Source organism: Melozone crissalis, unplaced genomic scaffold, assembly GCF_028551555.1.
Source record: "Melozone crissalis strain CALT ecotype California unplaced genomic scaffold, PUWL_Pcris_2 ptg000111l_1, whole genome shotgun sequence".
NCBI classification, from domain to species: domain Eukaryota; kingdom Metazoa; phylum Chordata; class Aves; order Passeriformes; family Passerellidae; genus Melozone; species Melozone crissalis.
Genome location: NW_026535888.1, coordinates 6071107 through 6095639, shown reverse-complemented (window position 1 = coordinate 6095639; position 24533 = coordinate 6071107). Strand labels below are relative to the sequence as shown.

At 48.4% G+C, this 24533-nt stretch overlaps 1 protein-coding gene across 13 annotated transcripts in view; it reads right to left on the bottom strand.

Moving 5' to 3' along the window:
* The window catches only part of EPB41 (erythrocyte membrane protein band 4.1), a 96870-nt gene that overhangs the window by 67027 nt on the left and 5310 nt on the right, over window positions 1-24533 (bottom strand). For 12 of the 13 annotated variants that reach the window (XM_054292630.1, XM_054292632.1, XM_054292633.1 and 9 more), the window contains exon 1: window positions 10397-10431. The exons of the other annotated variant lie outside the window; for it this stretch is intronic. The gene's annotated coding sequence lies outside the window, so the exon portion shown is untranslated. Of the gene's footprint in view, window positions 1-10396; window positions 10432-24533 lie in introns of those variants that run through there. 13 annotated transcript variants of the gene reach the window in all.

The following is a 24533-nucleotide window of genomic DNA, read 5'->3' as shown; positions in this document are numbered from 1 at the left end:
TTAAGAGCAGTAATTAGATCAATTAGTGGTCACCCAGCGAGCTACTTTACAGCAGTTCACTTTAAGCAGCAAAACCAACTTCCAGCACAGCTTAAAAGAAGAAGGTGCCACATAATCATACAAATGCTCATGCCATTGGGAAATCAAGAATGGCTGCATAGGCTTCTGCTGCAGGTGGCTTATACCAAACACTTCATTAGCACCAGATGGGCGGATCTCAGATTCCAAATGAAACATACATATCCCCATTTACAGCGATTCCACCCAAAAAAGCCAGTCCTCCAACTAAAACGCAAGCGCCACATCCATTTTTCTCCACAGTAAGAGCAGATCACATATATGATCACTGCAAAAGTCAGAAGGGACTGTGCTGGATATCACACTGGCTAATTACTTGTGTGACGAATTATCAACTTAAAAATCAAGTATCTGCATAGCTCCAAGCTGAATTTTTTTCTATTTTCCATTTTTTTCAGATTGAAAAAAAATTATAATTCACTGCTTGGAGCAGCAAAGACACTTTTTTTTAAACACAGCAGCAAATTTCAAGCCTATTTCTCAAAGCACATCAAAAGAGCTCATCACTGGTGATACCAAGAGGTCTGGATCTTTTCATGTCTGGGAATCAACTCCTAAAATTAAGTTTTCACAAAGCCTGTTTTCTTGTTTTCGAGAAACTTGCCCCATCCTGAGCTTTAGTGACTCATCCCCAGACGTCTCTGACTTGCAGCACCTGAACTGACTGCACCCATGAAATACCTTGTGACTAGGCAAAACCACAGCCCATAGGTGGGAAAGCAGGGCAAGGAGATTAACTCAGAAAAACAGATAAAAACTGCACCTTCCCCTGTCACTGTTTCTTCTGGAGATGTGGAATTGAGCAACTGCTAGGCTTGGCTGACGTAGGCATGTTGAGATGATGGTCAATCTCATGAGGTGCAGCCGGCTGCGTGTCTGTCCTACTTCCATAAATCCCAAACACTCTTGCTCCAACAGCAAAGCTCTGACAATCCTTTACAACAGAGAGGCTCGTTCTTTTCTCTCTCCCCTTGCTTTTTGTTTTAAAGAAATGTCTCAAAATATTTTCTCTGGGAGTGTTTCTGCTGAAGGGAATTGGGGAAAAACAAAAGCAGACACTTGAGGTAGACAGGAACCACCCACTCACAAACCTCCTGTTTCAGAGGGGCACAGCTGCAGCTCCAGTTGATGCTCTCTTGGGTGTTCACAGCGGTTTTCAGGTGAGGGAAGAGACGAGAATGTTGACTCCATGTTCAGAGGGCTTGATTTATTATTTTATGATTTACATTACATTAAAACTACACTAAAAAGAATAGAAGGAAAAGTTTCATCTCAGAAGGCTAGCTAAGCTAAGAATAGAATAGAAAAGAATGATAACAAAGGCAGCTGCCTCAGACTTTCTGTCCGAGCTAGCTCGGCTGTGATTGTCCATTAATTACAAAAAACCACATAAGACCAATCACAGATGCACCTGTTGCATTCACAGCAGCAGATAACCATTGTTTACATTTTGTTCCTGAAGCCTCTCAGCTTCTCAGGAAGAAAAAGTCCTTAGAAAAAGATTCTCACAAAAAGACATCTGTGACATTCTCTCCCCCCGGCCCTGTCTAGAAAATTTATTAGGACAAGTGTTTTAGTGAAAGAACAATGTTCTTCACCAATCCTATATTGTTTTTCTAGTGGTGAAGCTGAAGTGCTATGAAAGTTACAATTAATCAAACCTCAGTTTCAGTGTAACTCATCACTCCCTGTTTTTCTGCCAGTCAGAAGTTTCAGAAGGTTAACCTGTTTCTAAAACAAGCAGAATCTTTCAACAATTTTTCAGCTGATTTTGTAGTTAATACTTCAGAAGGGCAGAGATGTTTTCTTATATTTGTGTTTTCAAAGGCCAGGCAGGAGGTGGTACCTCGGCACAGCAAAACCAGAGCTGAGCGCTTTTTGCAGCTGCTCCTACCACAGGAGTGATTTACAACTGTTTGTGCTGAGAAATCATGAGAAATGGTTAACGTACAACCACTTCCCCCAGCAAACAGAGCCAACCCTGTAAGCAGGTCAGCACCCCACAGAGACACTAATGAGCTCCCTGCACACCTTCCAACCTCCTGAACCCCTGCGTGATGGAGCTGCAGGCACAGGGCACCGGCACCTCTCCTTCACCTGTGTCTGCACAGAACCTTATCATCACTGGCACACATGCAGCTGTGCATCTACCTCAAAAAAAGGAGAAAAAAGTTTAATTCCACTGTATTTGCATATGCTGTGTATAATATAATGTATTTGATTGCCAGCCTTTGCTGTGATTAGCACTGTGCAGGTCAAACCCACCAGTGTAATAATCAAGCAATGCTCATGCTGGAGAGTCCAGCTCAATTATAAAAAAAATAAACCTGCAAGAAAAGCATCACATGGAAATACCAAATTTCTCTGTAATTGCAAGCCTCCTTGCTTTGTGAATTCATCCCTCATGTCCATTATCTACTCCCATTCCTGCCTCAGGAGGCACACAGGCAAGTAACGCTAATAGATTCCTTTTCCCCAAGTGCTCCCTCTCGATTCATCATGCAACAGGGACTCTTTTTTTAATAAACCGCATGTCTGCAAAAGGAATATCACCATACATCATCATCAGGATAGATTAAGAGAGTCAATCATCATTTTTAAATAAGCCAAGAGCAGCAGCTGCCAAACATGAAGCCACTAACACTGTCCATGCCACTGCTGGTTTCCCCACAGGCATCCAGGGGGTGTTTGCAGGTAGGAGGAAGAGCACCTGAACCAAGAAGAGGGATGCTTTCTGCATTGGTGCCCCAAAACTGAGGGGATGAGAGACATCAGCTACTCAAAGCATCTTGCTTCAGAACAAAGCAAAGTGAAAAAACTTGCTTCAGTGTGTAAACAGAGGAAAAAGGGTCATTTTTGGAGATGAACTTGCTTGGACACGACAAGTCCCTTGGATTCATGTTATCAAGGGAATGAAGCATCCCAAACTTCTCTGGAGAGATGGGCAGGGAAGGGATCCTGCTCTGACAGCTGCTCTGACCTCATCAACCAGCCCCAGCTTTATTCCACCATTTCCTGGAGGAGCGAAGGGAAGAGCAGAGATGGGTGGGAACAAACACACTGATACTGCTACCCATAAACAAAGGAAGTGTTTTTTGAAGGCAGCACCTAGGCAGACCTGACGGAAGTAACAGAAGCAGCAGTTACAACAAAAACAACCCCCTCCAGAAGTCTGAAGAAACTATAGCACTCACTAGAAGCAGTGCCAGAGGAATTCAGCACATGGCCATTTCCCCCCAGTATCACCAGCATGCTCTTCCCATGTTGATGCAGTTGCTCCCACTGCAGATAAACCCCATTCCCAAGGGCATCCTGACAATACTGAATTTTCAGAAAGCCCTGAAAAATGAAGCCAGCTCATGTGTGCGAGTCAGCAAACTCACACGTATGCAAGACTCCTTTTCAATTCCATTTAAACACCTGGGGGAGCCTGGCTGCACATGAAAATCCATGGAAAAGCAATATATATGTACCCTACATTCTTCCTCTTCCAAAACAGTTTCTCTTGCTAGTTGTTCCCCCTCTTTGAGAAAGTGTGGGGGTCCTTAAACCCTTTTGACTAGAAACATTTATGAACAGCTGAAAACTCGCATTTTCTCTGCAACTGAACTCTTCTCCAGGCCCCAAAAGCTTCCAGCTTTTCCTCTGAAAAGGAGAAAAAGTGATGAAAGTTATTCCCACAGCTGGACCAGGCAGCCCACACTGAGTTTATCGTGTTGCTACTTCATGTGTGTATTCACCAAGCCTCTCATGAGCTTCTCACCACACACACTCAGCTTTCAAGTTGGCAGTTGGAGATAAAAAAGCAGCGATATCAGCACTGGCCACCAGCACCAATCCCAGGAGGAATGGAGGGACATGGGAGCAGTGCTGGTACTTCCCAGGAGAGGGATGGAGGAAAGTGCCTGATTCTCATCCCACCTGGTTTCCCCTGTTCAAATTGTAATAATGTGCTACCAAGGGTCCTAAAAATGCTGGGTTTTGCATGGAATGTGACCCCTTCCTCCTACAAGCTATAGGGGTCTGCCTTCTGTCTGTGTCAGGGCATGTTTACATGATAGATGGCCTTTTTACTGCCTCTATGCACTTACATGCAGGCATGCAGGAGAAAGGGATGCTGCTTAGGTGACTTCTTTTGACTTCAGACCAACAACCATCCCCACAATTTAAACACACAATTTCCATCTTGCCTGTCAATTCACTGCCAACCAATAGTTGCAAGAGGTATTAAGGCCAGAAAACTTTGGCCTAAAGCTGGATTTCAAGATTTTTTTAGATCAAATGATCAGCTGAGTTTTCATGGTACATGAAGGACAGGAGGACTCCCTTGTACCAGGAGGATGACAGCTCACCACTGCTCTTCTCCAAGGGGCTCCATCCCTGGAGGGTCCCACTGGCTTGTGTCTGATGTACACGCCAAAGTGACACTGCCAGGATATGTGTCTTTGCCAACAGGACTAACACACTATGCAAACACAGAATCCAGTATTTGAAGGACAGACCAGCAGTTTTTGTTTGGGGATTTAAGAGAGTTTTTTGTCAGTCTGCAAAACGTTACCCTGAGCTGCCCCTGCACTGACTAAAATTCGCATTTTCCCATAAAGCCCCAGGGCATCCTGCTCTCCTCTGGCTCTCATGTTAAGAGGGGAAATCAGGAACATACATTCAGGTGGGATACCAGGAAAAGTTTCTTCCCCCAGAAGCTGGTCAGGCACTGACCAGACTCCCCAGGGAATGGTCAGAGCCCCGAACCTGCCAAGAGCTCCAGGAGTGTTTGGACAATGGACAACCCTCTCACGGATGCACAGGGTAGGATTGTTGGGGTGTCCTATGCAGGGCCAGGAGTTGGACTTGATGATCCTTGTGGGCCCCTTCCAACTCAGAAGATTCTATGACATTGGCTACAGGGCCCTCTCATCCACTGGTTCAGGAACTGGAAGGCAGCATGCAAGGCAGGGCTGCAGGAGCAGAAATATTTGCTGTTTAGGGCAGCTGAAGCTGGACCTGAACGATTTTTATCCTTCCTTGAACCAACCCCTGCCCAATGACAAACAACTCCTAAAATTCCCCAGGAATGGCTACCAGCTGCATGTTTCTCATTTTCCAAGTGCCTGGCTCAAGGCACTGCAGGCAGCTCACAGAGGCAGAAAGCAGGGCTGGAACATGAAACGTTCCATCAAGCTCCATGCCAATGGGATAAAACCAAACCACCCTTCAAGCCATCCTGGAGCATCCAGACCATCTCATGAGTGAATTGCAAAGACCAGCTCATGCTTTTGATTCATTTGTACACAGGCATCGCAGATGAATTTGGACGGGAATTAGTAATCCTGTCTTTGGAGCAGAGTTTGAATAAAAGGGAATAAATACAGCCTGGAGCCCTGGACACAATGGGTGGGACTGTCCCCACTTACATCCTGCTCGCTCTCACATTCAGTGATACACAGGCCCTAGGGGTGAAAAGTCCACATGGAATCACACTCCAAGGCCACACCAGCATGGGAAGGCGAGGAGATGCTGTGGGACCAACAGCAGCACACACCATCTTCCACCTCCATGGGTCTGGCTCTGCAATTCTACTATAAAGCCACGTGAGCAGCTTAGTTATTTATTTAACTAAAAGCTTTTAATTATCTCTCTCACACACACACATTCCATGGGGTGGGGAAGGAGCGAAATAATCAGCCTACAACCAGTGACCGGAGGGTTCAAAGGAATTGTGGTTTTCATAGAAACAGCTAACCAGCCCAATTCTTCTTCCACTGCTGCAAAGCGCACTCCCATCCCCAGGCTCCAGCCACGGCGTGTTTTGCTGTGGTTACATCCCAGGCTGAGCTGATCCTGTAAGGAGGACTCAATTTTGACAGAGCAAAGGATCCTCCACAGGTCTGGGCTCCAGGTTTCCTGATACAGTCACAGAGGGTTATTCCATTGTGTGACCCAGTCTGAAAGCCAGGCTGACATCCCATGGGACTCGCCCTCACCAGCAGATGGACTGGGCTGCTCCCCAAAAATACACACGGGGGAGGGAAGCACCCAACCTGTGGCCACGGCCATGCAACCAGGCAGCCATGGAGCTCTCCCACCACCTGCAAGACGAAACACTCCCCTGAGCTTCCCATCTTCCTACATCTTTTAGGCTCTGCACTGAGATCAGGGAGATACAAAATTCTCAGTCTCCTCCAAAAGCACCAGAGTTCAAGTGCTGTAAGACTTTATAAATTATAAATTACAAAGCACTGCTATCAACATTTGCTCTGAGCACAGCAGCTAAAGCAAGCTGGCATGGGAATTTGTTTAAAAATCCCAGATCCAAATGCAGCACGGTCTGGAGGAGCATGGCCTGGAAGAGTACGATTGCTTGAACATAGCCCTGAAGCCCACACAATTTCCCTCTCTGTGGAACTGCTTCATTTAAAAAAAAGAAAAAAAGAGAGAGAGAAAGATTTAGTCCATCGATATGATCTACTTGCACAAATTAAAAGCACTGGCTTTTAATACACAATGTGAGCGGCATTACACAAGCAAAAACTCACATAAACAGAAAACGAGCGTAAACAACCAACTGAACGTAAAGAAACTAATAATATTAATCTGGATTAAGTACAAGCCATAAACATTCCTACCTAATCCATCCGATGGACAAAGATAAATCCCTGCTATGCCGCATCTACAGTTCTTTGCAACTTAAGAAACCACAATACTGATCAAAACAGTAGTAGATTAGACATACAAAGGGAAATCTTTACACATTGTTGCATGCTTAGCCTACACAAGATTACGACAATAAACCAAGCACCAAGAAAGAATAATCATTGCAAAAGATCCCCAAGCCCAGACTGCAATTTCTAGTCCTGACGGAAAGCTTTATATTGAACTTTCCCAGAGAAATACACAAGAGCAAGAAACACAGCTCCAAGCCTGAACAACCTGCGTATCTGCTATTCCTTAACGCTCTAGGAAAACTGCACAGAAGTTAGAGGGAAGCCAACAGACTTACAGTAGCGCTTAAAAGTACAAAGTAAAGTTTATGATGGGAAATTATTTACATTCATAGGGCCGCTGCAGGGACCCTCACACCGTCCTATTAAAGCCCTTAGATTCATCACAGCTTCCCAGGGATGTAAAATCAGCTCCAGCAAGTTCAGATACTGACCCAGTGTGACACACAGTACAGCTCAGCTCTACCTCCCCACTGCAGCCCCACCCACACATTCCTCCATCAAAAGAGGGGTGGGAAGCTCCCACCCCGAGCAGGGATCTCTGGCCTGGATAGGTGGGGAGAGCCCAGAGCTTTCCCACCTGGCATGGACACAAGATCTCTGAGCACCACCGATTTCCAGGGCTTTTTCCAATAAATAGGTGGAATATGGGAGTAAGGGGCTGAAGAAAAATCCACCTGCAGTGACACAGGTACTGTCACAGTTCCCCCAAATGAAGAGGCCCTCAGCACATGCCCCTCATTTGGGAATACAAGGAAAGATACCTGAGAAAAATTCCCAGTCAGATGCTATGGATACTCAGGAACATCCAAGGATGAAGAGCCTGAGGTTCACCTGCTGACCCCAAAAATCCAGGATTCCTTTGAGATGCCAAGTAACTGCTGGTGAAAACCTAGTACAGAGCCACTGCCTTCCATCAGCAACCCTTCTGTATACACAACTTTATTCCAGCATGTTACATGCCACATTCACAACATCATTATCATCATCATTCACCTATCAATGTATCAAAGCACATGGAGCATCCCAACATCCCTGCAAGCTATCCTGTCAGAGCAACACTTTGATCTCTAACAAATGAATTTGTGGAGGTGGTTGCTCCCTAGATAAACCACATCCTTGCCAGTCTATGTTCCATTCATTCAAATATCTGCTCAACAAGGAGTAAATGGGGCAGTAGGAGAGACATTGTTTTACCACTTTCCAAAAATCAGCATGGATGCTCATGCAGAGCACATGGCCCTTGGCAGGAAGATACTGGAGCCAGGAGATGTAGGTTAGGAGTATCATTGCCTGAAGCAATTATAGGCTTCAGGAACATACAATGTTTGGAAACAGGCCAAGAGGAGTCCTTACTCCTCAGGATTGCTGCCTTCCCATGAAATGCTTTGCTTTTCATAAGATTATTTGTTTTAACTTGCAATTGTGAGATCAGATGAAAACACAGGTAATTCCTGTTCTTGTCATCTACACTGATACAGGAAATAATGAATGTGTTTATATTAGGAAAAAATCATCCTTCTCTATGTTTCATAAGGCTCTAATTGAGTTTTCAAGGTAAGGAGCACACACTATGTTTATCCTGATATTTATCTTCCACAGCAGATTATGTTTGTCCATGGGAATCCTAGAAAATCCTCGCCTTCTTTATTAAGGCCATGGCAGCAGAGATATGCACTGCCTTTTAAATCCCACCCAATGCTCAAAATTGCCCTAGAAGTGCAACTGAAGATGCAAGATGATGTAAAACACAAACATCAAGAGTATCGGTATCACTGACATGCGACACAAAACCCTTACCAGTCACCACAATGCTGCAGGAAAAACTTACATTCATCAAAAATATTGCTGGACCAGCCATTAAAAATAAAAACAACCTACTTTGGATCTCCACGAAGCAACCTTTGAAGCAAAGGGAGCAGATCCTGGGGCAGTGACACAAGAGTTAGCTAAGCATGAAAGGAATTGCACTCCACCACAGCAGCAGCAGCAGCCAGGGCAGAGCCCCTCTGCATCCCTCATCCAGATCCAGCATACTCTCTGCCCCATGAGATCTTACAGGCATGATTTTTACATATCTTAACTGTGAATAAGAATTACTAATTCAAAGACCATCCCTCCAGATCCAGTAAACTAAGGCAAGCAAAATCCAGCGTATTCGAAAAGCCTTCAAATCTTAAATGGAAAGAGCAAGGGAAGGCAAAAAGGGATTTGTGGTACTGTTCAAATATTAGATTTTCATGGAATAGCTTGCATTGGAAGGGACCTATCTTGCTTTGCTTGTCCAATATCTTAATTAAATTAACACACAGAATTATAACTGAACCAGCATAGCACCAACCCCAGAATTTGGACAATCTCTAAGAAATTTTCTCTTCACCATGCAATCATGCAATTCTTGAATTACCATTTACACAGCCACAGAGGGAAAAGCTGCCAGACCCTGCCCAAAACCAGCTTCCTCAAACCAGTGCACCAAGGGTGAACAAGTTCCTTTTCCCCAAAAGACAAGGAAGTGAGGACTTGGAACGCTTGCAGCTGCAGCACTCAGAGGTGTCTGAGGTGGATTTTAACTCATTCCAGACGTTCTGGAGTAATTTTCATCACAAACGGTGCCTCACTGGAGACAGGAAATAAAAATATGCCTTGGTGGAAAATCCAGTAAGAGCATCACTTCCCAGTGGGCCAAGGTGTTTTCTTGAGCTAGAATTCAGGGCAAAGCAGGATCCAGGGACAGGAAAGAGCCCTCGCCTGAGTGACACCAGACCACAGCATCCACATTTGGGTGGGTGAGCAGGCATCGGTCTGTGGAGCCCTAAGCCCTTCCCCGCCATATCTCGCTCCCGCTCCTGCACAATGGACTCCGGGCAGAGCTGGGGATCCCAGCCCCGGCAACGCCGCCCCAGCACAGGGGGACACGGGGTGCCAGCTCCCCCGAACTGTGTGTCCCTATCCTGCCATCCCCATTCCCTGCCTCCTGCAGAATCTGTCTCGGGCTGAGCCTCGGCCTTTTGACTTCCAGCACTCCATGTCACACACAGCCCCACGAGCCGCGCACACACACGCTGTGCGCACACAGATGCACCGGATTCGGTCACTGCAAACACACACCGTGCACACACACAGGGCAAACACAGACACGCTGCACACACCCGCACAGAACGTACATACACAGGGGGCACACTCACCTGGTGTGCAGACACACACAGCACACGCACACGCACTGCGTATCCATGCAGTGCTCACACGCAGAGCTCACAGCAGTCACACCACACACCCCCGATACAAACTACACACATGGGGTGCTTGTGCAGACCACGCGTGCACACTGCAACACCCCACGCACGCACACCCTTCACACGCACAAGCACACCAACCGCACACGCTCGCCGTGAAGATGCACCTTGCGCAGATGAGCACACGCACTCACACACCGTGCACAACCGCACACGCGCACACACACGTGCCTGCCCGCACAGAGACCGCGGGCTCGCACCGGCCCGCCGTGTGCGGACACGGACACACGGACACGGAGCCGCCGCGCAAAGGCCGCGCGCACTCCCCCGCGCCGCGCACCCGCTCCCGCGCGCACTTACCCGGCCGCCCCCGCGCGCGGCGCCCGCCGGCCTCGCACCGGCCCCCGCAGAGCCCCCGCCGCGGTGCGGCACCCCGGGGCCGCGCCGTGCCCAGCCAGTCGCTCTGCCTCCGTTCCTCCCGCTCCGCGCCCGCCGCTCCGCGCCCGCAGCCGCCCGCCCGCGGCTCTACCCCCCCCCCGCCCCGCCTCCTCCCCCCACAACACTGTAGTAAGTTCTCATTGGCCAAGGCCGAGGGGCGGGACGCCAGCGCCGCCTCGCCATTGGTTACAGGGAAACCGCGGCCGGCGGCGCGGGCGGGGGAGCGTGCGCCCCCTCCTGGCTCCCCCCATGCCGCTCTCTGCCGTTTCCTCCCGCGGGCGGCCCGGAGGGAGAGCCCGGAGCGCCACAACAACCACCCGGGCAGCGAGAGGCTGAAATAACGGGACTAGCGCCTGTTCCTTCCACCACCACACCCTCCCCCGCTAGAGTGATGGTGGCGGGGGGCGATAATTTGGCGCCGCACGGCCCCGGTAGGAAGGGGCAGGAAGGGTCCTGCCCGCCCGTACCGCGGGCGGCAGCGCCGCTCCCCCTCCCTCCGTGACCCAAATTTTAAATACCGTTCGCTGCCTCCCAGAGAAAGTCGTGGCGCAGCTCTGAAGGGAAACCCGGGGTGAAGAAGCAAGGAGGAATGTATGAAGAAAGGTAGGGGGGGGCGTTGGGGTTTTTTTAACGCTGTTATTATAGTCTTCATTTTTTTGAGCATAAGTCCATTCGTAATCGAACAGGTACTGCCACAGTTTTGTGGCAAGCCAAAAAAGCGACAATTGAGGTGGCTTGGTCAACAAGAAACGCCCCCACGAGCCCAGCACAGCCCCACCGAGGGGCCCACCCTGCCCCTGCTCTGGAATCCCGCACCTCCAGCGTGGCCTGGATTTCCCTCGCTTGCAGCCAAATTAGAATCAGTTATTTCTGTCAAGCAGAGCTGTCCAGCTCTCCCTGCTTTGTACATCAGAGCAAAACATGCTGCCCAGTACCTCTTGAGCACTTCCAAAGGTTACAGCAAAGCTGCTGCCAGCCTGCCCAGCTCGGGAACCGAATCCCCCTCGTATATGCGCACAATTCCAAAATACTCCTGGCACTAAGGCATCTCCGTTTGTCTCCCACAGAGAATTAAGGTCTCAGGCACATTATTCTGCTTGGATTAAGAGCAACCGCCCTGCCTCTTCATCAGCAGATAATACCCAAGGCTGATGCACACTGGCTGGGATGGCTCCATCACTGATACAGCAAGGGCCACTCACACACTGAGGGTGTTTATGTTATATGAAGCTAAGAATACCCAGATTTCTAGAAAAAAATTAACATGCTTCTCACAGCCATTTACCCCTTCTCCTTTATGCATCTATGACAGTCAGCTCTGCCAAGAAGAACGGAGCAGCTCCCCTGTGTCTCAGTGTTGAGACTACTTGCAATAAGGTCCTTAATTAGAGGGAAGACAGATATTTTTTGCCTTAAATCTGGACTACTTGGTGGTTTCCTTGGACTTAGATGAGCACATCTGATTAAAAAAAAGACAGGCTGGCAAAGGTCTGGTGGCTCCAAGTCGCTGCTCCTACATTAGGGACAGGTAGCTCCTTTGAAACATGCCCTGAAGTTCTGACTTCAGTCCCCAGTGCAATAAATTAGCACATTTTAATAGCCCAGGCAGTACATGGAGGAGCGTCAGATGTTCAGTGCTGATCCACCACAACTGCTGCCTTTGCTACTGCTCACCCATGGTGGGCATAAAACACTGCCAGAAGAGAAATACCAGTCCAAAGAGCTTTGAGGAGAAAACCATGGAGCAAAGAAACCACAAGATCTGGTTGGCAACAGCTTCTTGCAACTAAGAAAAACAAGCAAACAAACCCACACTACTTCAAGATTACATGGAGGAGAGACCAGGGCAACAAAAACTTTGCATCAAAGCAGTGATTTAACACCACACAGTGCATCATCCACTGCGCTCAGATCACCAGATGATCCCCAACTCCATCTGTCAGCAGCTGAGAGAGCAGCAGCTCCTGCATTTTGTATTCCCAGGTGAAGCATTTATCCACAGGGAGCACTAGCACAAGCTGCTGACGTGCTTGTGCATGAGGGCAACGGATGCTGTCACCTCTTCAGATCCCAAACAAATGGCTGAGCTTGACTGGCTAAAAAGCTAAAGGAAGAGACACTAGAAAGTTGAATTATCAAATACAAAAAGAGGCACTACATCTATGCCATGAGAGCCTGAAAAACATTCTTCTGGGGCAAGGGGATCTAAGCCTACATAAAGCAACTTTTTATAGGGAGCAGAAAATATGAGAAAAAAAAAGGGAAAAAGAAACCCAAAACCACCACTCTCATAGAAATAAACCCATCACCACCACACTTCTGCTGGAAGCCACTGGCTTAGCTTGTAACTTTCTCCTTCCTACATAGCCCCAAACTGACCTCTGAAATCCCATAGGAAGTAATGGAAATTTCTTAAATTCTTCACTATAAGAACAGTTTGCCCTGTGCCAAGCCTGGATTGAAACTATTTAAAGAACTCTCCTGGTTACAGCTGGTTAAAGTCACTTTATGGGAGTTATTTAGAGACTGAGAATTATTTTATTAAGTCAGGATTTCTTGGTATTTGCCTGTTGGATATAGGAATAAGGACAGGAATTATATTCATTTTAGGCATGCATTTGAGGTCGCTAAGGCAGAGGTTGTTCCTCACAAAGTGAAAGGCCGCTTGGAATGCTCAGATCCTGATGGATTGGTGTAAACCAACTGGGTCATGGAGGACAATGCCAAACCCTGCCCTCTGCCTGGGTAATGTGCAGGCACTTGCAAGCAGCTCAGCAGGACACACTGCAGCATCCTAGGAGCATCCAGATAGCAGATTAAATCTAGCTCAAGTTAAGTTCTTCATAGACCAGATCTTTGTAAGGTGATCCAGCACTCTGTAGGCCCACAAGATACACTCCAGGTAGGATTTGTTGCAAAACAGGGCTCCCAGTTTACACCAGTGCTGGGGAACACTGCCCAGAGCATTACTGGCACAACAACAAAAGGCACAGAGCTGTCTCCTCTTTGCCCTGAGGAGCTTCTCCAGTGAGGAATTCCCAGTCTAAACAAAGCAATTGTGCATCACACTGGTGCTGTGCTCCCTTCCCCAAAGCAAGCAGGACTTGAAGTGAAGAGAAATACTTGGGATTACACCAAGTTCTAGGGAAAAAAAAAATAGGCTGGTCAGATGAATCCTTTATCTATCCTGCTCTAAATGAGCTGTATTACGCACGCATATGTGAACACACAACAGGCACACTCGATTTGCCTTCTCACACTCACACACTTTGCAAACAAGTGACAGTCTCCCTTGCAGCAGCAACCATTTCACAAGCAAACAAGGTGGGAGGAGAGCAGGTGGCTCAGTTTTGCCAGTTCCTGGCCCTCTGCCCTTGGCTCCTCTTCCAGCTTTGCTGTCACCATCAGCAGTGCTGATTTGGCCATGAGCAGTAGACAAGAATGAGGAGGAGAGGAAACCTCCTTTTGACTTCTCAAGCTTTGCCTTCCTGTAAAATGGTGATCTAGAATAAAGATACTGCAGGTAAATGATTCACCTGGAAGGAAAGAACGCTGCATTTCTCCCCTGCCCACCCCTCCCTCCAGCACAGTATTCACTGCTGAAAAAGCCTCTGAAAGGCTGAACTGCAAATTCAAGGAATTTTCACTAAGGTCTAGAACACTTGCACTGCTTTGCTACAACTCATGGTGTGCACAGTGAAGGCAACCTGAAACATCTACACTCACCTGGCTCTGTATCAAGTGTTTAACCAAAGATTAAATCTAGTCCAGCCCATTATAACACTCTCCAAAACCAACAACTGATTCATTGCTGAGATAGTTATTAAAGGGCCAAGAAGCACCCTCCATAGCTAAAGAGACTGAGTGATTTAGGTATTGGAATCACACTTGGCATCATGGCAGTTCACCTCCAATTTTGCTAAATCCAAACTGCTTCTGCCACCCTTTTCTTTGTGGTTTCCGTCTGGAGAATTTTCTTTTGTTGGCTGTAATTTGTAGCCTTTAAAAGCTGCTGTTGCTAAACAACAACCATGTGTTCTCCCATGGGGAGAAGAATCCCATTTTTTAGCCATTAGATCTTTTTGGTACTGGGCTGGCTCAAATGGATCCTTTTTGGGCAGATGGGGTGGCTGGGAACTAAGTCTGTACACCCAGGAATTCCCATCCCACCTGCAATCTGGTTAATTGATGCAAAAAGCTCCCGTCATGAGTTTCATTGATTTGTATGAAGCTGATGTTCATTTGAGTCAGTGTCTTGCAGCACAGCAGACAAACTCCAAGTAGAAAGAGGAACAAAACAGAAGTGGAGCTTCAGTTCTCTCCAGGCTGTGTGCCAGTGCAGAAGAACAGCTCCTGGAGAGTCAGCTTTGTTTAGACTTAGGGCTAAGAGTCAGCATGGAAAGCACATTTCTGCCAAGATGCACCATTAAAGATTAGAGGAAGTCGGCTGCAGCCCTGCAGGATCGAGTGCTCATATGGTGAATGTTTCTACATTGACAGAGAAATACTGTTCCTCTCAAGTATGAGTAGGAGGTATTAAACACACGAGTGTCTGCACTGAAAGGATCTATAAAGAGCTTAACAAATCCTGCAGAACAGAATACAGGTGATGCTGTGAATTCAAGCAGTGCAGGCTCAGGAAAAGGCAGAGTCAGTGTGGCATGAGCCTGAGCACCAGAAACAACCTAAGAAACTGACTGAACCATGGAAAGAACCATCACAGGATCCTCAGACTGTCCCACAGCACGCTCATCTCCATCACCTCGAGAGCTCACCCTCCTCCAAAGCATTTACTAGGATTTCATTTCCCAGCAGTCACAGTAAAAAACTAAAACCAGAGGAGTGTGCTCACAGACAGCACTTGAGTCGCTACCCCTCTTTCAGGAATGCTGCTGGAAACTCCTATAGTTGGGCAGCAGGAAGAAGTTCAAGCTCTTGTGTCAGCCTAAGCCAAGCAGGACCAGCCAGCCTGGCCAGAGAGGCAGCTGTTCCTTCAGCGGGGGACAAGCTCAGCTATGCAGCCTTTCTTGAAATGCACCCAAAAATAACAGTGACTGCCACCTAGAGACCAGAGCTCCAGCCGGGAGGCAGCCAAGCTGCACTACAAACAAAAGATGTCAAGGGCTGATTTACTCTTTGCATAGATGAAGAGTCAAACTGCAGCCAAGAGAGGCTCTGGCTTCTTTAAATAACACCAGGTAGGTGTGTTTTCAGCTGCAGCTTCTCCCCAGAAAGGCACCAATTCAGTGAAGGAGATTTGACTCCATACTGTTAAGCTCTTTTTGGGCAAAGAGCCCCCCCTTGGCTTCAAAATGCTTAGAGCTCTTTGGTATGGAGAAACAGTTTCAAGATCAGGGTTTATTTAGGACTATTTAACTTTACCTAGCAGTGAGTTTAAGGCAGATACTTGGCAGAGAGCGTTCGAGTCTGCACTAACATATCCCAAAGGCCATGAACCCAGCTCCAGTCAACAGACAGCAAATGGTGCTGAGGGCTAGACCTGTGCATCAGGGAGGGACACCTGGCAAAACCTAACATTTATTTAAATTAAACTTTAGCTGTGGAGAACAACTACAACTTCTAACCATTATTTTTTCCACAAATAAGAGCCAAAGCTCTGCTCACTTTGGTCAGCACAGTGTCCCCTGCCTGACATGTCCTTGGACCCTGCAGGATTTGTCCTGAGCTACTGAACTGGATCAGTCTTGTCACTTTGAGTCCTGCCTATGGATGTTCCCAGAACCTGATAGAGCACAGCCAAAGTCTGCCCAGAAGCATTTCTGCAGGTGCACAATGATTAACTGGTGCACATTTCCATATCACAAATTAAAAAGACTTCAGCTTGCTTGAAATGCAGTATATTAACCTCTGAAACTGGCAGTCATGGATACCAGCTTCAAAAAGATGAATATCAATAAGACAGAATCCCAGAGGATAGCATCCCAATGCTGCCAGATTTTCTGGAGCTCAAAATAAGGCATTTTGAGGCATTTTAAGGTAGTAACTTTACATGCTTATTTTATTAAGAGAACCCAAAGTGGTTCATATTAATAGACAGAATCCAAGAAATTGAAGAGGGCGAGGGGGATAAGGTAGCAAAGGAAAGCTCTGGGCATGGATGGAGAGACAGGGAGCCAAGGGCAGGAAGCATACTGCTATTGTCACAGTTAACTGCCAAGAGTCTGAAAAAGTTTGTTACTAAAATAAATAACTCTGTTAATTCAGGGTGTTGTGCAGGTCCACTGAGGCTGCACAGTAACAGTGCACACAGTAAATCTCTGGAGCAGGAGATGCAGCAGCAGCTTGGAGATGCCAATCTCACCCTGCACTCACTGCAGACTGCATCAGAAAAGCTAATAATCATTAAGCTGCCATCTTTTATTTCTAATTATTTGTCTCCACAGCAGGGTTTCTCCAACCATCAAGCAAAAGGGAGGCAAGTCTCAAAGGCCTAACTGTTTTGAAGTGGGCTCACAGCTGCCACGGCATGAATGCCTCTCCAAGAACAGTAGCAACTGCTCTGCATGGCCCACGGAGCTGGGAGGGAAAGCATCTCTGTTTAGGCTGGTTTTCAATGTCGGTTTTTAGGTCAACCAAAACAGCTTTTCTTATGCAACAGAAAGCTCACTTGTTTTGGAGTTTTTGCTTTCATTTAATTAGATGGTAATTCAGAGGGCAGCACTGCTATTCTGAACGCCACAATGAGAACTGTTTTCACTGCTTTACTAAGCAACAAAGTGAAAACACTGAGCTAAGCTGGCTCTAGAACTTGACACCATGTTAGAGACCATGGTCTCCTCTGACAGTGTGGGACAAGTGGAAGAGATACCTTGCTGCCACATTTCCATAGAAACATGGAATCATTTAGGTCAGAAAAGCCCTTCACGATCAAAGAGGCTAATCATTAACCCACCGCTGCCAAGCCCACCAGTAACCCATGCCCCTAAGTGCCACATCTACACAGATTTTAAACCCCTCCAGGGATGGGGACTCCATCATTGCCCTGGGCAGCCTGTGCCAGTGCTTGATGACCTTTTCCATGAAGAAGCTTTTCCCTAATGTCCAACTTAAGCCTCTCCTGGCACAGCCTGAGGCTATTTTCTCTCATCCTGTTCCTTGTTCCCTGACAATCTCTTCCAGGCTGCTCTCTTCTGTCAAGGAGCTGTGGAGAGACAGAAGGTCCCCCCAAGCCTCCTTTTGTCCAGGGTGAGCCACCCCAGCTCCCCCAGTTGCTCCTGGTGCTCCAGCCCCTTCTCCAGCTCTGCTCCTTTCCCTGGATACACTCCAGCCCCTCAATGTCTTTCTTGTTGTGAGAGGCCCAAAACTGACCCCAGGATTGAAGGTTTGGCCTCACCAGTGACCAGTACAGGGGGACTTCCCTAGTCCTGCTGGCCACACTAGTGCTCATACAGGCCACGTGCCATTTGCCCTCTTGCACACCTGGGCTCATGTTCAGGCACTGTCAACCAACAGGAGAGGTTGAAGAAGAAAATCTCACTGAAAGGTGCTGGAAACTTCATTTCTTCTTCCTCTTTGGGCTACGTGTAAACAAGAACTCAGGAGAGAAACTCACAGCACAACAAGCTGTTCAAGGGCAAAGCAGTGCCCTTCTCCAGGTCCCCCATCAATTCTAGGACAGAAAGAAACAACATGCATAGATAGATAACAGCACGTGGTTTCCAGCATCACCAGTGCCACTGTATGGAAAGGCAGAGCCCAAACACAGCCCATGAATGGACACTCTGCACTTACCACCACAGACACAGCTCTGAATTTTTCAGCAGTGACCTCACCTTGGATTTCTTGACAGGCTTTAAATAATGGCAACATATGTGAATTTCAGCTTGAGGGTCAAGAGGAAAACTCCCAGCAGAGAGGGTTTTCTAGCATTTTCAGCATTTTCCTTCATGGTTTCTACCCCACAGCTACTCCCAGCTTCTCTCCATGGAAGCTGCTGGTGTGTTACTTTGCCCAATGCCTACCAGGTCAGGAGAGGAGCTTACTAAATTTATATTTAATATAAATATATTACCAAAACTCCTATGCATTTTATGTTTACCTATGAGACAAGCTAGGCTTAAAGAAGGAGAGGCAATCTGAGCCTGCTGTTTTCTCTGCTGAGTGAAGGTCAGGGCTGTCCCTGAGCCAGTGATACTGTACCACACCCCCTTTATCTTTGCTATCCCTAACAAGGTACCACATGGCTTTCTTGTTTGTTGATAAAGATTGACACCAATTATTCAGCAAGCAGAAAATTTCATCTCATATCATGATCAAAACATCTACAGCATGTAACAAGCAGGATCACCAAAATGCAATTCTCTCCCCTCTGTGCAATACATGCAAGAAAACAGACAAAAGTAATATGGACACTGCTCTAGGGAGTGCAAACCAGGGACAGTCCAGGTTATCAGTGTTTCCCTAGGGAGAAATTCACCCTTGAACAGAGTCTTGTTATACAGAGATAGCCAGATTGGTGACTGTCCTGAGGCCCTGCTCAAGCACTGAGCTGGAAGACTCTCTGGCCAAGGACTTGCTCCAGGTTACCCTGGCACAGCTGCTCTGCTGGAACAGCTTTGCCTCTCACTAACCCATTCCAACCATCATGCAAGTGAGCACTTGTATCTTGCTCCACATCCAAGCTCCCAGCAGCTCCCAGCTGTACCTTCCACGCGGAGGAGTTTCATTCTGCACTCAAATGGCTGCTGGGTGTTTGGTGGGGTTGCAGCTCAGCACTTCTGACCAAGGCAGGTTTTCTAGTTAATTAACAATCCTGCTTTTGGAGATTTGGTAGCAAAGCTCATTCAGATCAGGAGGCAGCTGCTCATCTTCCAAATATAGTGCTCACTTCTGAATAAGAACAACAGGTTTATGCTTGGATTTGATTCATCTCTCCTGCCCTGGCATGAGGCCTTGTATAATGATGTCAAGTTTAAGAATAAAGCAATCTGTTCCCAGCACCTTCCTCTGCTTTCCCTTCAAGTCTTTCATCAATGACTGGCAGCACATGAAATACTCAGGCACGGAGCAGAGCTGCTCTAAATGTGCTCAGCCCTTTCCCTTACTAGGAGAGGAGAGGCTGTTACTGGGGAAGAGGAGTGATGGAGAGGGGAAAGCTTAGCAGGAGGATAGCTTGAATTTAAAAAAAGAAAAAAAGTAAATTTGAACTTACTGAAGTTTCCAGAGAACACAACCTCGATGCAAAGGCACCACTGTACCCAGAGAAAAAGCATCACCAAGCAGATCCCTTCCTTCCCTCCACCCTGAGCGCACAGACCTTGTCCTCAGAGGCTTTAATTTACAAACACCACCTCACAGCCAAGTTCATGGAGGCACCAAACCTCTGCAGGGAAACCATCAGAATCCACCCCACCAGGGCAATTTTTCCCCTATGCAAAGCAGGCGCTCCATGAACACAAAGCGAAACCATCAGTGCCTAATGCTCTTCTCCAAGCTGGACACGCATTTCCCCTCCTCTCCTGCCAGAAGGGCCTCACCCTCCTCTCCATGCCCTGCAAAGCCCCAAACACCCATGGTCTGCAAAGGGTGAGGTAGTCCAGGGCCATCAGAGAGCCCCTTTCACAACCACACTGCTGACTTGCCACCAACAGGTGTCAGGAGACATCCTGGGAAGAACAGCAAGCATTGCTTTCCATTCGCAAAAATATTTTCCCTTCCATTTGCTCACTTGCTGGCATTAAAGTGTGTTTTTATCCCCAGGTCAGTGCTCCACAGCCTAGGCTGGTAGGAAAAACTACTACTGGGCGCTTCTTCATATCATAAAATACAGCAATTTCCAGGCCAACTAAGTGCTTTTCAATATCCAAAATCTCGACACACACACAGACAATAAATCATGGTGTTTGACAACAACCAATGCTTCAGAGTTTAAGACAATAAATAGGTCAGTTCATTATTTCAATATGTCAGATCATTAAGTCAAAGCAACTTGTTTCAACTATTTCTGCCACTGATCTAACACAACAGGTACTTACCCAGAGATGAGGGAGCCAGGCCAACCACACAGGCGAAGCACCAAAATCCATCGTGGGGCAATGGATAGAGGAGAAAAGAGAAGAGACACTGGTTAAAAAGTAGTTCTGGCTAAACACGAAAAACCCATGCACCCACCAGAAAAACCCAAGCCACAAAGCCAAAAGCTCACACTTGCACCCACATGAGCAAGGCAACAGAGCAAACTTCAGTATCTGACTCTTCCAGAAGTGAAGGTGGAACCGGATGTTCACGGTCAGCCGCTTCTTAGAAATGTAAACACCAAGTGGGGAAGGAAAAAAAAAAACAAAAAAAAAAAAACAACCAAAAACATCAGCTCGGCATTACCTAACGCTGATTATACAGAGAGCAGTGACGTAGGCACCCCATGCCTGCCAGCCTCCCGTGAGTACCGCCTCCGGTGAGTAACCCCTCCGGTGAGTACCGCCTCCCGTGAGTAGCCCCTCCCGTGAGTACCGCCTCCGGTGAGTAACCCCTCCGGTGAGTACCGCCTCCCGTGAGTACCGCCTCCCGTGAGTAACCCCTCCGGTGAGTACCGCCTCCCGTGAGTAGCCCCTCCCGTGAGTAGCCCCTCCCGTGAGTACCGCCTCCCGTGAGTAACCCCTCCGGTGAGTACCGCCTCCCGTGAGTAGCCCCTCCCGTGAGTACCGCCTCCGGTGAGTAACCCCTCCGGTGAGTACCGCCTCCCGTGAGTAGCCCCTCCCGTGAGTACCGCCTCCCGTGAGTAACCCCTCCGGTGAGTACCGCCTCCCGTGAGTAACCCCTCCGGTGAGTACCGCCTCCCGTGAGTAGCCCCTCCCGTGAGTACCCCCTCCGGTGAGTACCCCCTCCGGTGAGTACCCCCTCCGGTGAGTACCGCCTCCCGCGGGCACGGGCTCCGGGCACAGCCGGGCTGCAGGAGCGGCGGGCTCCGTGGAGGCTGCGAGCTGGCCTCGTGCACCTTGTGCGCCCGTCCAGCTCCTCCGGACTTACATAACTTCTCGGGTAAACTTCTGGAGGGCTGGACACAGCCCAGCGCCGCCGGTCCCGGCTCCACAGGGCTCCAACTGAGCCCTCTAGTGGCTTCAAAAACTCCACAAAACACCAGAGCCTTAATTTAATTAACACTCGGCCAGAGGCCTCTAAACCCTAATCCTCTCAACAAAAGGATCATTAAGTAAATGAAGAGATTCAAGAGAGCCACGGAGCTCCCAGCCCCGGCAAGGCTGGCTGTGTGCTCTGGTGGGCACACACCAGGGCCTGAAATTCAGCCAGATCCCCAGACCATGCAACAGCCCCACTGAGGGCACAGGGACCTGCCTCACATGAGCACTCATAGCAGAAGTAGGACTCAGCAGTCACCCTGCCATGCCAGAGAATCACAGAATCATGGAATGGTTTGTGTTGGAAGAGACCTTAAAGCTCATCTCATTCAACCCACTGCCACAGGCAGGGACACCTTCCACTAGAACAGGTGGAAATTTGGCCAGAAGCCCATACCCATCCTATGGGATGCACCATGATGCCAACAGTCCTGGTGCCATCATCTCTGTCAAGACTGAAAACCCTAACTACTGAACCAGGAGAGCAGCTGGAGCACTTTTTAAGTGTTACTATCCAGCCTGGATGCAGGTAGAGAGCAGCTCTCTTGTCAAGAGGCAGCCTCAGTCCCTCAGCTGAAGGCTGGGAAAACACTTTCATCTCGTCCAGCCTTGCAAGCATGACCAGCAGGAAGGGCTCTCCTCACCAAAGAAGCTAGGGTGCACCTTGCCAGAAGAATTCACAGCACACAGGGTTGTACTCAGGGAAAAGCCTTCACAGTCAAAGGTTCCCAGCCCACATACCTCACCCCAATATGACAGGAATGGAGATCTCGCCCTTTGCAGGTGGCTCTCTTGGAAAGTCACCTCCAGCTTCAGAGCCACACAGAGGATCCAGAGCAGCTCTGAGGAGCACATCCATGAGACGGTTCATTACTGCAGTGAACAGGAGCAGAAGAGCTTAATTACTGGGCAGGAATCATTCCCTCTGGGTTTGGATGCCAGCAGCAGCCTCCACAGGGCCATGCTGCCCCACAGGATAGGCGCTCCTCAAAAGCACCCACAGCCAGTGTGACCTCTGCCCATGGTGAGTGGGATCCCAGCTGGGGCTGCAAATGATCTGCAGAGCCTCAGGCTCCAAATGTGAGAAAACAAAATGAGGAAGAATTCGGGTGTTGCTCACCTATAGGCACCAGTCCCCTTATTTTGGTACTGTGTGTGAGCACCCTAGTCTCCAGTGCAGCTTTTGAAGCTCAAATCAAACAGTTCATCAGGACAGACACAGCAGTAGCTGCTGGTGGAGTATACCCCAGAGACTGCCAAAACCTGGCAGGGTTTTTTGGATGACCAGGAGATGCTTTAGCGTTGGTCTTTCCTCAGACCAACACAGCCTTCCTGGTACCTCAGCCCTCTAGGGTGCCAGCCAAACTGGTCACAGACCCTCCATGTTTGGGACTGAATGCTGGACAGCATTCACAGAGGTTTCCATTTTTAGTCTTTGCTCCTGTCTCCTCCGTGCATCTCCTCGGGATGTGCCTTCAGGATAGAGTTGACACATCAATGCTTCCTTCTTGCCCAAAGATGCAGAACAACTGCTCCCAGAGCAGTGGGAGGATGTCTTGCTCTGACCTTGGGCAGTTTTCAGCATACTCAGAATAAGCAGTCCTCTCTATGTTCACCTCCTGGGAAAATCCAAAGAGCTCCCATCTCCCCAGCCTGGGAAAGAACACAGATGGTCACGGAGATTAAAGCATACAGAGAATTAACCACCCTATGCAAATGAGCTTCTTCATCCAGCCCAGCACTGCCAGGTGGTTCGAGGTCCAGCACTTGGATGTGATCATCATGGCCTGCTGAGCTCCAGTAACAGCCGTGTATTGACTAGGACAGGGGTCAGGAGGCTGAGCAGGAAGAAGACAATTTGTAAGGAGGGAAGGATGCAAACTGCCAGAGCCAGGCAGCTGCCGAAGTCACGTTCGCTTCATGCTACAGCAGAAGAAAAAGCAGCAGCGCCAAAAACAACTCTGGTCAGCAGCACAGATCAATTCTGCACTTGCATATCTTATGTGTTCCCACTCAAAGGCAGCTTGGATGGACCAAGCAGTGCTACAACCACAACGTGAGCCATCTGCAACTCTGGACGCAGCTTGCACAGCACCAGGCCCCCACAGGATGGCACAAGAAAACCCATACCCGCTCCTGCTGCCTTTCCTAGAAGGCTGAAGTCTTGGCACCCGGCTGAGGCATGGGATCTGTCAGCACAGCACATGGGATGGGGCCACATAACCTTCCCAAGAAAGGCAGGGTTTCTCCAGGCTACCACTCAGGGAGGAGCCGCACCGCAAACCCACCAGCAACAGGTTTAGGTCTTAATTCATTTTTACTCAAAACCTTTTTACTTTAACACTTAAAAAATATTCCAACAGGAGTGGACATATTGCTCAGCCAGTGCCCAGCTGCCAGTGGATCCTCAGGGCCAAGTTTCAGGCCATGTCATGATGCAGATGACTGCGTTTGCTATTAAAAGCCTCCACTCTGCACCCAAGGAAATTCTCAAGCAGTGCTGACCCCATCTGCCAGCCCGTGAGCCTCTGAGCAGCCAGGGATTGGCCGAGGCCAATCCGGGCCATATGGGAGGGGTTCACCTCCACGTCAGACACGGCACCTCCAGCACAACATCAACACACACGCACAAAGTCACGTTATAGCTCAACGTGGCTCTGTGCCAGGCTAACATCTGCCCTCCCTCATTCCCTCACTCAACGTTTGAGTTCACCTGGGGGCAGGGAGGCAACTCATACTGTCCTGTCCAATACATAACCTCAGCACAGACAAAGAGCTCCCTTCAGGTTCTGAAGTGCCTGCAAGCAGCTTATCCATCTCCAATGGGCTTTGGAGAGTGGATACAAAAGTACAAGCCCTTGGATGGCTGGTCCTACCCAGTGAGCACCTAAACCACCACAGCAATCAGAGAGCAGGTCACAGAGGTCACATACAGCATGATACACAGCTGCCTTAACACCCTG